Here is an 8,691-nt window from a genome sequence, read left to right on the forward strand (position 1 = left end):
GGACAAAAGGAGGTGAGAGCTTGGAAGGCTCTTATGTGGGCTCTTATAAACGCTAGTCAGCAGACAGTAGACAACACTTCTACTGATACAGATCTAGTCATATGTCCTCTCTCATCAATGATGTAGTCACTTTACAAAGATGTGTACACATTAAAAAGATGTTGTCGCCTTACAAAAATGTGGTCATTTCACAAGGATGTTACCTTGCAAAGATGTGATCACCCCACAAGGATGTGGTCACCTTAAAAAGATGTCGCCTTACCAAGATGACTTCTGCTAATGACCCTACCTCCAGAGGAGAGGTGGCAATGCTTGCTGAGCAGCTAAGATGAGGCAACTGTGAGCACCCCATGTGATGGCTCTGGCTATGAGTCACTCCTGCCACAAAATGATGAAATTCTAAGATTTATGATTGGGGTGAGTAGTTTTATTTTTCCAGGTTGTTAATCTTTATTATCAAAAGTCATTTATAGAATTTTAAAAGGGTTTTCAACTTGCACAAAGCTCCAGCCTAGAAAATTGTCATGTCCTCAGGAAATCCAAAGAGGAAATGTTTAGAAGCAGTCAATGACATTGGTCACTCTCCTGTCCCTGTGTCCTTCCCACATAGCTCTGTAGCCCAGCTGGAGGGCTGCTGAAGCAGGAAAAGAAAGGGGTTTGGATGTGTACTCTGTAAATGGAGCTCATTACATTTACACATGAGGAGATGTTGCTCTTCTGATTTTATAAATGCAGAGAGCAGAGCTCACAGAGGGTTAGGAATCTGCTGGGCCCAAACAGTGAGGAACTGTGAGGTGAGGCCACCTGAACCCCATCTTAAGCCCTGCTCTGAGTAGGGCCCCACACAGCCCTTTGAGATACCCTACTTTCCCAAGAATGTTCAACTGACCTTGGCTAGAGAGATTCTAGCTCAGAAAGGCCCTAGGAGGAACTCTGCCGAGTGAGGACTGCTGGCTGTGCCTGGCACTTTCTGCTTTAAGTGCTGCGGTGTAAGGTCAACTGACCTGGGGCGTAGTGTGTTTCTTGCGCCCAGGTAGGCAGAGGTCAGAGCCAAGAGAAAGACTCTAGGTTTTCGAAGGCACTGGGGGTCCCAGCCGAGAGGGAGAGGGTACAGGGTGTCATGGAAGTCTGGGCCCTTTAAGTCCCTCCACACAGGCTGTGCAGAGTCCTTCTCCTGGCATTTTGTCTAGTTTTCAGACCCAGGCATGCTTTGTAGGGACAAAGGGCCAACTCCTTGGAGTGAGGCCCCATCCCCCTTTCCCTTTACTCTTCCTCAGCTCCCTCTCAGATCCTGGCATGGGGAGGGAGGTTGGCAATGGACAGTGATCAAGCCGTGTATACACAGCAGCTCTTGGTCTTTCTGGTTACCATTTGGAGCAGCCCTCCAATGGCCTCTGTGTCCACTTTAAAGATGGGGAAACCCAGGTTTAGAGATATTAGAATGGCTTGCCCAAGGTGTCTCAGTTACTAAGGGACAGAAAGGCACTGAGCCCAGTCTCTGACCCTGAGGCCAATGCAGCCTGCACACCTACCACTAAGAGTGGAGGCCCAGAGGTATGTGGACTGTGTGGAGTTCAAGGCAATGTCCTGCTCAGTTCTTGGATGACCATCTTGCTGATGCAACTGTGAGGAGAGTGAGGCCCAGTGAGAAACCAAGGCCTTCACAGGTAGGGTGGGTGATTCATGAGCCTGCCTTTTGGAGGAAGTAGGGCTAGGCTCTGGGGTGGGAGGGAGGCCATTAAAGTGGATGGAATGGGGAGAATTGCTATAGGGGAGGAGGGCATTCCCCAGGCTTGAAGGAACATGGTTCTCAGATAGGTTTTAGATCACTCATATCTTTACAGAGAACAAATTTCTGACACCTTGAAATTCAAGCAGAGACAGCACAGTTCCTAACGAGCCATGTAATCCAAGTCATTTACCCTCTAGGGATAATAATGCTTATCTCACAGAATTGTACTCAGAATTATTTAAAATTTAATTTAAAGAAACTATTATAAATTAAGATTTGCAAATAATAATAAAATAATAATAATAATAATGTCAGCGGCTAGCATTATTAATATTGTTTTAGTGAAATGGGATTTAGTGAGCTGCTTGGCCCCATTACTCATTGGGCTGTGATTGCATAGGCGTCTGGCTGTGATATAGAAGAGAGCTCTGCAATGGAGGAAGGTTAAACCTCATCACATTAGGTCCCTTCATTTGACTTTGATTCTTCTTTGATGAACTGAGTGATCTTGGACAGGATACATGGACCTCTTGGGACCCCAGTTTCTTTTTTTTTTATATGCTCTGCTCTCTTACCATGGCAGTTGGATGACAATTTTATCCAAAAAAAGTGTTGTGTGGGTGATGGAGCACTGAGTTTAAGAGGGAGAATAAAAAATGGCTTTATTCTGCAAAAGAAAGGGGTCTGGACCATGTCCAGGGACATGGCTGCTCTGCAGAAGTTTCTCTGGGGTTTTGCCTAAGGCCCCCCACCTCCAACTTTGGTACAAGGACTGAGGACTGAGTCTTCTATGCATTCCTCTAATGGGCCCTGGTCTCACTGAAGCCAAGTGCAGAAAACTTCCTATTTTGCCTGATAATATGGTTCAGAATCAGGCTCAGCAGGATTATTGGAGCCATCTATCTTAATTATACTGAAAGTCACTTATGCCCTTTACATAATAAAGCTTAATTTACAATTTACCAACACTGAGCCAAGTCTTGCAGGGCTTTCCCACTCTCATACTACATTTCCTTGTTCTCTTTCTCTGGGTGGGATGATGGCTGGGTGTTTATCTAACTCTCACTTTCCTGTGGGCTATGGGCTCAGAGCTGGGCTCTGTGAGGCCTTAGCCCTCCTGCTGCCAGTCACTGCCTAGATTCTTCACACTAGCAACTTACTTAACTCTTAGCGTGATCCTGTGAGGTCTGCACACCTATCACAATTTACAAATGAGAAAACAGAGACTCAGAGAGGCTAGCTAATTTGCCCAAAGCAACACAGCTGATAAATGATGGCTCCAAGAAGAAAAGCTCTTCTACTTTCCACTGGTGTGTCTGCAGATGCCTCCCTTCGGCCCTCAGTCCCAGTTTTAATTCTGTGGTTTCTAGGAAGTTATGATAAGAAGAAATTATGTCCTCATCTAAGGCAGCCCTCCCCATACAGCCCCAGAAAGCATATACACACAAACACACTACCACCACCACACACATGCCACATGCATGTGTGTGCATGCACATACACCACACATATGCATACACACATCACTCACATCACACATACCACCACACACATGTGCATGTGTGCATTTTAACAAATACTGCACCCTTATGCATGCGCGCACACACACACACATCACACACACTTGCATACTCACACATTTGTTGCCCACTCATGAGCCCTTCCCGGTGTAGTGCTGACCTGGTCTCTTTGTTAGAGTATCATTGTGCAGGGTGAAACTGGGTTTCCCATGTCCTGTGCACACACGATGACCCTGAATGTAACAGCTTGACTGTGGTTGCTTGGGAAGAAAATGTGCTTTGGAGTCAGTCTCAGCAGTCCTACATCCCCTGTGAGACAGAAACTGAAGGAGGTCTGGGAATGGCACAGAAGTGTGGGTGTGTTGGTTTGGAGAATAGTGTATGGCTATTGGGGATTTAGGTCTGGGGGGGCTCCTCCTAAGGATTTTGAGATCCTTAGGAGGAACTTAAGGTTGAAGCCAAGGACCAAATACTGGGAGTCATAAAACAGTATAGCCATGGCCACAGCCTTATGCATTTGCCCAAGGGAAGATGAGTCAAGTCAACTAAGAGGATTTAGGCAGGGAAAAGTGAGAGAAAGTGAGAGGAGTGGATTGAGGAAGGAGGTCCAAAGAGGAAGGAATGGTAAGATCTGGGACTTGCCTGAAGTGATCATCAGGGCGAAGGGAGTTCTTCAGGGTAAGTAGGGGCGTGGAGGAGGTGAGAAAGGGGAGGCTGACAGGAGTGTTACATTGAAGCTCAAGCACTATCTGTTACTGGTGATGGCAGGGTCCCCAAAAGGGAACCTCAGGGGAGAGATGTGGGCAGGCCCAGACCCTGCTCTTACAGGGGCCAGCAGGAGACGCTTGCACCCTGTGCCCTAAGCAAGGGTAGATGAAGCCCAGCCAGGCAGGGGCACAGGGAGAGCTGTGGAGACAGACTGAATGGTCTGCCAGGTCACCACCACTGGATTGAGGAATTGGGAAGGGGCGGGAGGGGCTCTCAGTGATGGGCCTGGCAGAAACAAGACAGTGGATCAGGTCTGAGAGGGTCAGTGACTTGTGGCAGGACCAGTCCTGTGGAGTCTGGCTATGTCAGGCCATGCCTGGGTACAGGCCCTTTGTTGATGTTCAATCACTTGCGGCTGGGCTGGAGGTGGGGCAGTTTGGACTCTCAGCTGAGGTTGGGATATCCAGAAGTACTCATCATCTCTGGCCCTAGACTTCCCCGTCAGTTCAGTGCAAAGGGTCCATTGATTGATTGCAAGATGATGGAAGCAGTCTTCAGCATAGGCACAGTAGGCCAGGAGAAACAGTGTTTGGGGCCCTGTAGAGCACCCCCACCCCAAGAAGTCAGCTTTGGAAGAGTACCAGAAACAGTGGGCCAATGAATTAGCTTCCAATCAGAGCCTTCCCTGCTGACTCAGCACAAGGGAAAGCTGCCCAGGTTGAAATGTTTCTAAGAGTAGAAAAATAGTGTGTGAGTCCTAAGGCCTAATCTCATAGCACAGGATATGATGAAGGAGACAAGTTTGGAAGAGTCTCTGAACCCCCATTCCACCCTCAGCATAAGGAGTGGAGGTGAAAGCTCCAGGCTTGAGGACCCAGGAGGGGCCTTGAGCCACTGTCACATCCAGGTCTTCAAAGTCAGTGAAGAAAGCTGAAGACAACCCAGGGGAATAAACTCAAGAAGATGATGCGTTTAGATTCTGGCTTGAAGGTTAGGGAGGGCTTTCTGGATGTGTCTCATTCCACTAGAGACCAGAAGATATTAGCCTGCTAAGATGTGGGGCTCTCTGGGCCTGTCCTTTCTCCAGCTCAAGCTTTTCAGGCTCTCACCCTTTGGTGTCCAGAGAGGCCTCCCCGGGGAACTGAGAGGCTTTGTGGGCTCCTTTCCCTGGAGGGTTTGAGGTGACACAGGAAACCCTCTCTTGACAAGAAGCTCTGTTTCTCAGATTTAAGCAGCTATACACCTCTCTATCATCTGAAGCGTCCCTGTTCATTAATCAAGGCCCTCTCAATAGTGGCCTGTGTTTCCACTCAGTGTGCCTGCTCTCATACCTTCCCAGATGATCTGCAGTGCACAGATCATTGTGGTGTTTGAACTGTTGATGGAATCCCAGCACAGGTGAGCACCAAGAAGGACCATTGAGTCCAGGAGGCCAGGAGCAAGCAGAGGAAGAATTAACTCAATATTTCAGCCCCTACTCAGGTAGGGGCTTTCTGTGTTTAGGAGCTGATAAATAATGGCCCCAAGAAGAAAAGCTCAATCAATCAACCATCTATTCATGTAGTGTTTGGTCCTCCTCCCTCTCTCTCCACTGTCAAATGCCAAGTGAATCAGACATTTAGAGTCACTTGTTCTGGTGATGAGAAGGGAGCAAGGTTTAATTGGCTGGGTTTAATGAACAGCTATGCAAGGAGGACACCACTCCTGCAATGGCCAGGTGTGGAGTCTTGGGGCATGTGGAAAAGAATAGAGGCTTTGTGGTCAGACACACCTGGCTCATAACCCACCTCTACCAATGCCTTGAGTGTCACCTTGGGCACACAGCTTAACTTTCTGGGGCCTCAGTCTTCTTATATGTAAAATGTAAATGGCAACATATATCTAGGAGGTTTCTACTAAGGACTGACAACACATTTTATAGGAAACAATTCTAGCACATGGCGGCTCCCAGAAACAGGTATTAACTACTCTTTTCTCAGTGAAAGTAATTTCTTATGAGCTAAACATCTATTTCCCAAGCATTTCCATGTTACAGAACAAATGGAACATGGTACTGTTTGTATGGCATGCAGAGGTAAGTGGAAGTGGAGGTGTTGGGGTGGGGTGTCTGCGGTAGACATTCCTCTTTCTATCCACTGGGAGCTGTTTCTGGATGACCTGAGCTTCCTTTGGGGCAGCTCTGAGTTGGATTCTAGACAGTGCCTTTGAGATGAGGCAGGGATCTCTGCTTCTTGCTGTGACATCAGTACACTGCACATATCGGGGCTATGAAGAAAGGGGCAGTTTATCATACTAATCACTAGTAAATACGTCCTCTGTGCCATGCATTGTGTAAGGCAGTTTATGTGTATTATCAATAGGAGTTCTCAAAGGAGAGGTGCCCTGCAAATTACAATGAGTAATTGGAGAGATTAAAATAATTTTCCCAAATCCACATAGCTAAGAAGCAGCAGATCTAGATTTTTTAAAAATTAAATTAAAAAAATTGTGGTAAAATACAATTAACATAAAACTTATCATCTTAATCATTTCTAAGTATATAGTTCAATGGCATTAAGCACATTCATATTGTCATGCAAACCATCACCGCCATTCATTTCAGAACTTTTTCATCTTTGCTAACTGAAACTCTCATTAAATGGTAACTCCTCCTTCTTTCCTCCTCCAGCTCCTGGCAGCCACAATTTCACTTTCTGACTCTAAGAATGTGACTACTCTAGATGCTTCATATAAGTGGAATCATCCAGTATTTGTTCTTTTGTAAATGACTTACCTCACCTAGCATAATGTTCTTAAAGTTCACCCATGTTGATCATGTGTCAGAATTTCCTTCTTTTCTTTTTGGGTGAATAATATTACATCACATGCATGTATCATATTTTGTTTGTCCATTCATGTATCAATGGACAGTTAGGTTGCTTCCCTTGGCTATTGTGAATAATACACCTGTGAATGTGGGCATATGAGTATCTCTTACATATTCACCAACACTTGTTATTTTGTGTGTGTGTGTGTGTGTGTGTGTGACATAGTAACCATGCTCCACCCTGCTGCCCTCTGGGATGTATGCCATTTTAGGCCCCAGTTGCTGAGTCACAAAATAGGATTAGAAAAAATATTGGTCTCATTCCAAAGACTAAGGAAGGTCAGAGTGGAAGTACTTTGAAAGCAGAGCAGTGAGGAGGCAACTCTTATGTCTCAGCTCTGAACCGTCAGTCGTATCTTGTCTGTCTCTTGGCCACCTACACTGGCACTCACCCCTGCCATACTGGGACTGTTGTCTATGCCCTCGGTTCTTGTGATCTCCCAAAACAGAAATCAAATGAGATCTCCAGAAACTGATTCAGGCAAAGATTTATTTAGCTCATGCCCAAAGAAGCCAGCAGGGCAAAGGGAAAGATACAGGCTGCTCCTTGAACAAAGGCTGGAGGCATAAAGATGCTTCAGTTGGAAAAATGATGTCTAAGTATGTAGAGGTAGAGGTTTCTTGAACCTGTGCAGTATGACTACATGCTTTTTCATGTGTCTCATGTCTCATGAACATGTTAAATCCACCCATGGGTGTATTTTTTAGCATTGAAATGAGGCAAGGTCACTGAAAGGTCAGTCTTTCTTGCTGGTGTGCATGCATGAGCAAAAGGAAAGACTCTACACCCCCTGAAGTACATCTTGTAGACATCAGCATACTTCAGTCTAGTTGCTGATTGGCTGTTTGGCCTAAGGAGTAAAGAAGGCACTAGGGTCAGTTATGCAGGTATCGGCTTCCAGCCTGCTGAGCTCAGGGAGTAGCCTGCGTGTCTCAGGGCCACAGCACTGCCCAGTTGTCACCTGTGCTATAAGCCACCCTCTGAACAGTGACCCATTATTCTTCTCAGTGCATGCCTGATAAAGTAATTGTCCATTTCAAGGCTGCAAGTAGCTCCCTGTGCCTCAAGGGAAAGTGTTTTGAAAACCCCAAGGCGCACCACTCCACTGAACTATGTTTAAGAGGTAGCCCCTGTCAGATCTTGCTTACCTGCCTGCCTCCCCTCAAGCCATACTCTCTGCTGCTGATTTTGTGTCTGATCAGCACACCTAACATGCAGAGCAGACTACCTATAACCTTTTTTATCTGGCTGTTCCTATAACTGGCCTGTCCCAGCCCCATTTTCATTAGGTGGATATCCACCACACTGTACTGTATCACCTCTGGACAGAGAGATCCTGAGGGGTAGGATCTGTGTACTCAAGGCTCCAACATACAGCATGTCTTTGAAATGTTGATGGGACAGGAGAACAAAAGAACACAGAGAGGGGGAGGGGGGGGAATAGAGAGACATGACTAAGTGAATGGGTAGTAGAACAGTGGAATTACATCTATCACTGTTAATATATGGATGAGGTAGTTTTATACAACTTAATAAAAAAGATTCTGAAAAACCAAAGGCAAAAGTTTGCTTGGTAGTTTTTGCCCCAAGAAAGAAGTTGAAGCACACTTATATTGTCACGTATTGTTTTGTTAGTGCAGAGACCGTAACTTATTCATCTCTGTTCTCTGCAGCCTAGTGCAAAAGTAAGAATTTGCTGATGCTTAACTAACATTCTTTCCCAGGGGTGGAGAAGGATAGCAGTCCCATATGTGAACGGGTGCAGGTATGAAATTGTGATATAAAAACTGTAATAATAAATGTCTACTTGATTTTTTTTACATTCCTGGAACAAGAACTGCTTAAACACACACACACACACACA

Source organism: Pteronotus mesoamericanus, unplaced genomic scaffold (genome assembly GCF_021234165.1).
Source record: "Pteronotus mesoamericanus isolate MK-2021 breed Mesoamerican mustached bat unplaced genomic scaffold, CSHL_Meso_final contig_27, whole genome shotgun sequence".
NCBI lineage: Eukaryota > Metazoa > Chordata > Mammalia > Chiroptera > Mormoopidae > Pteronotus > Pteronotus mesoamericanus.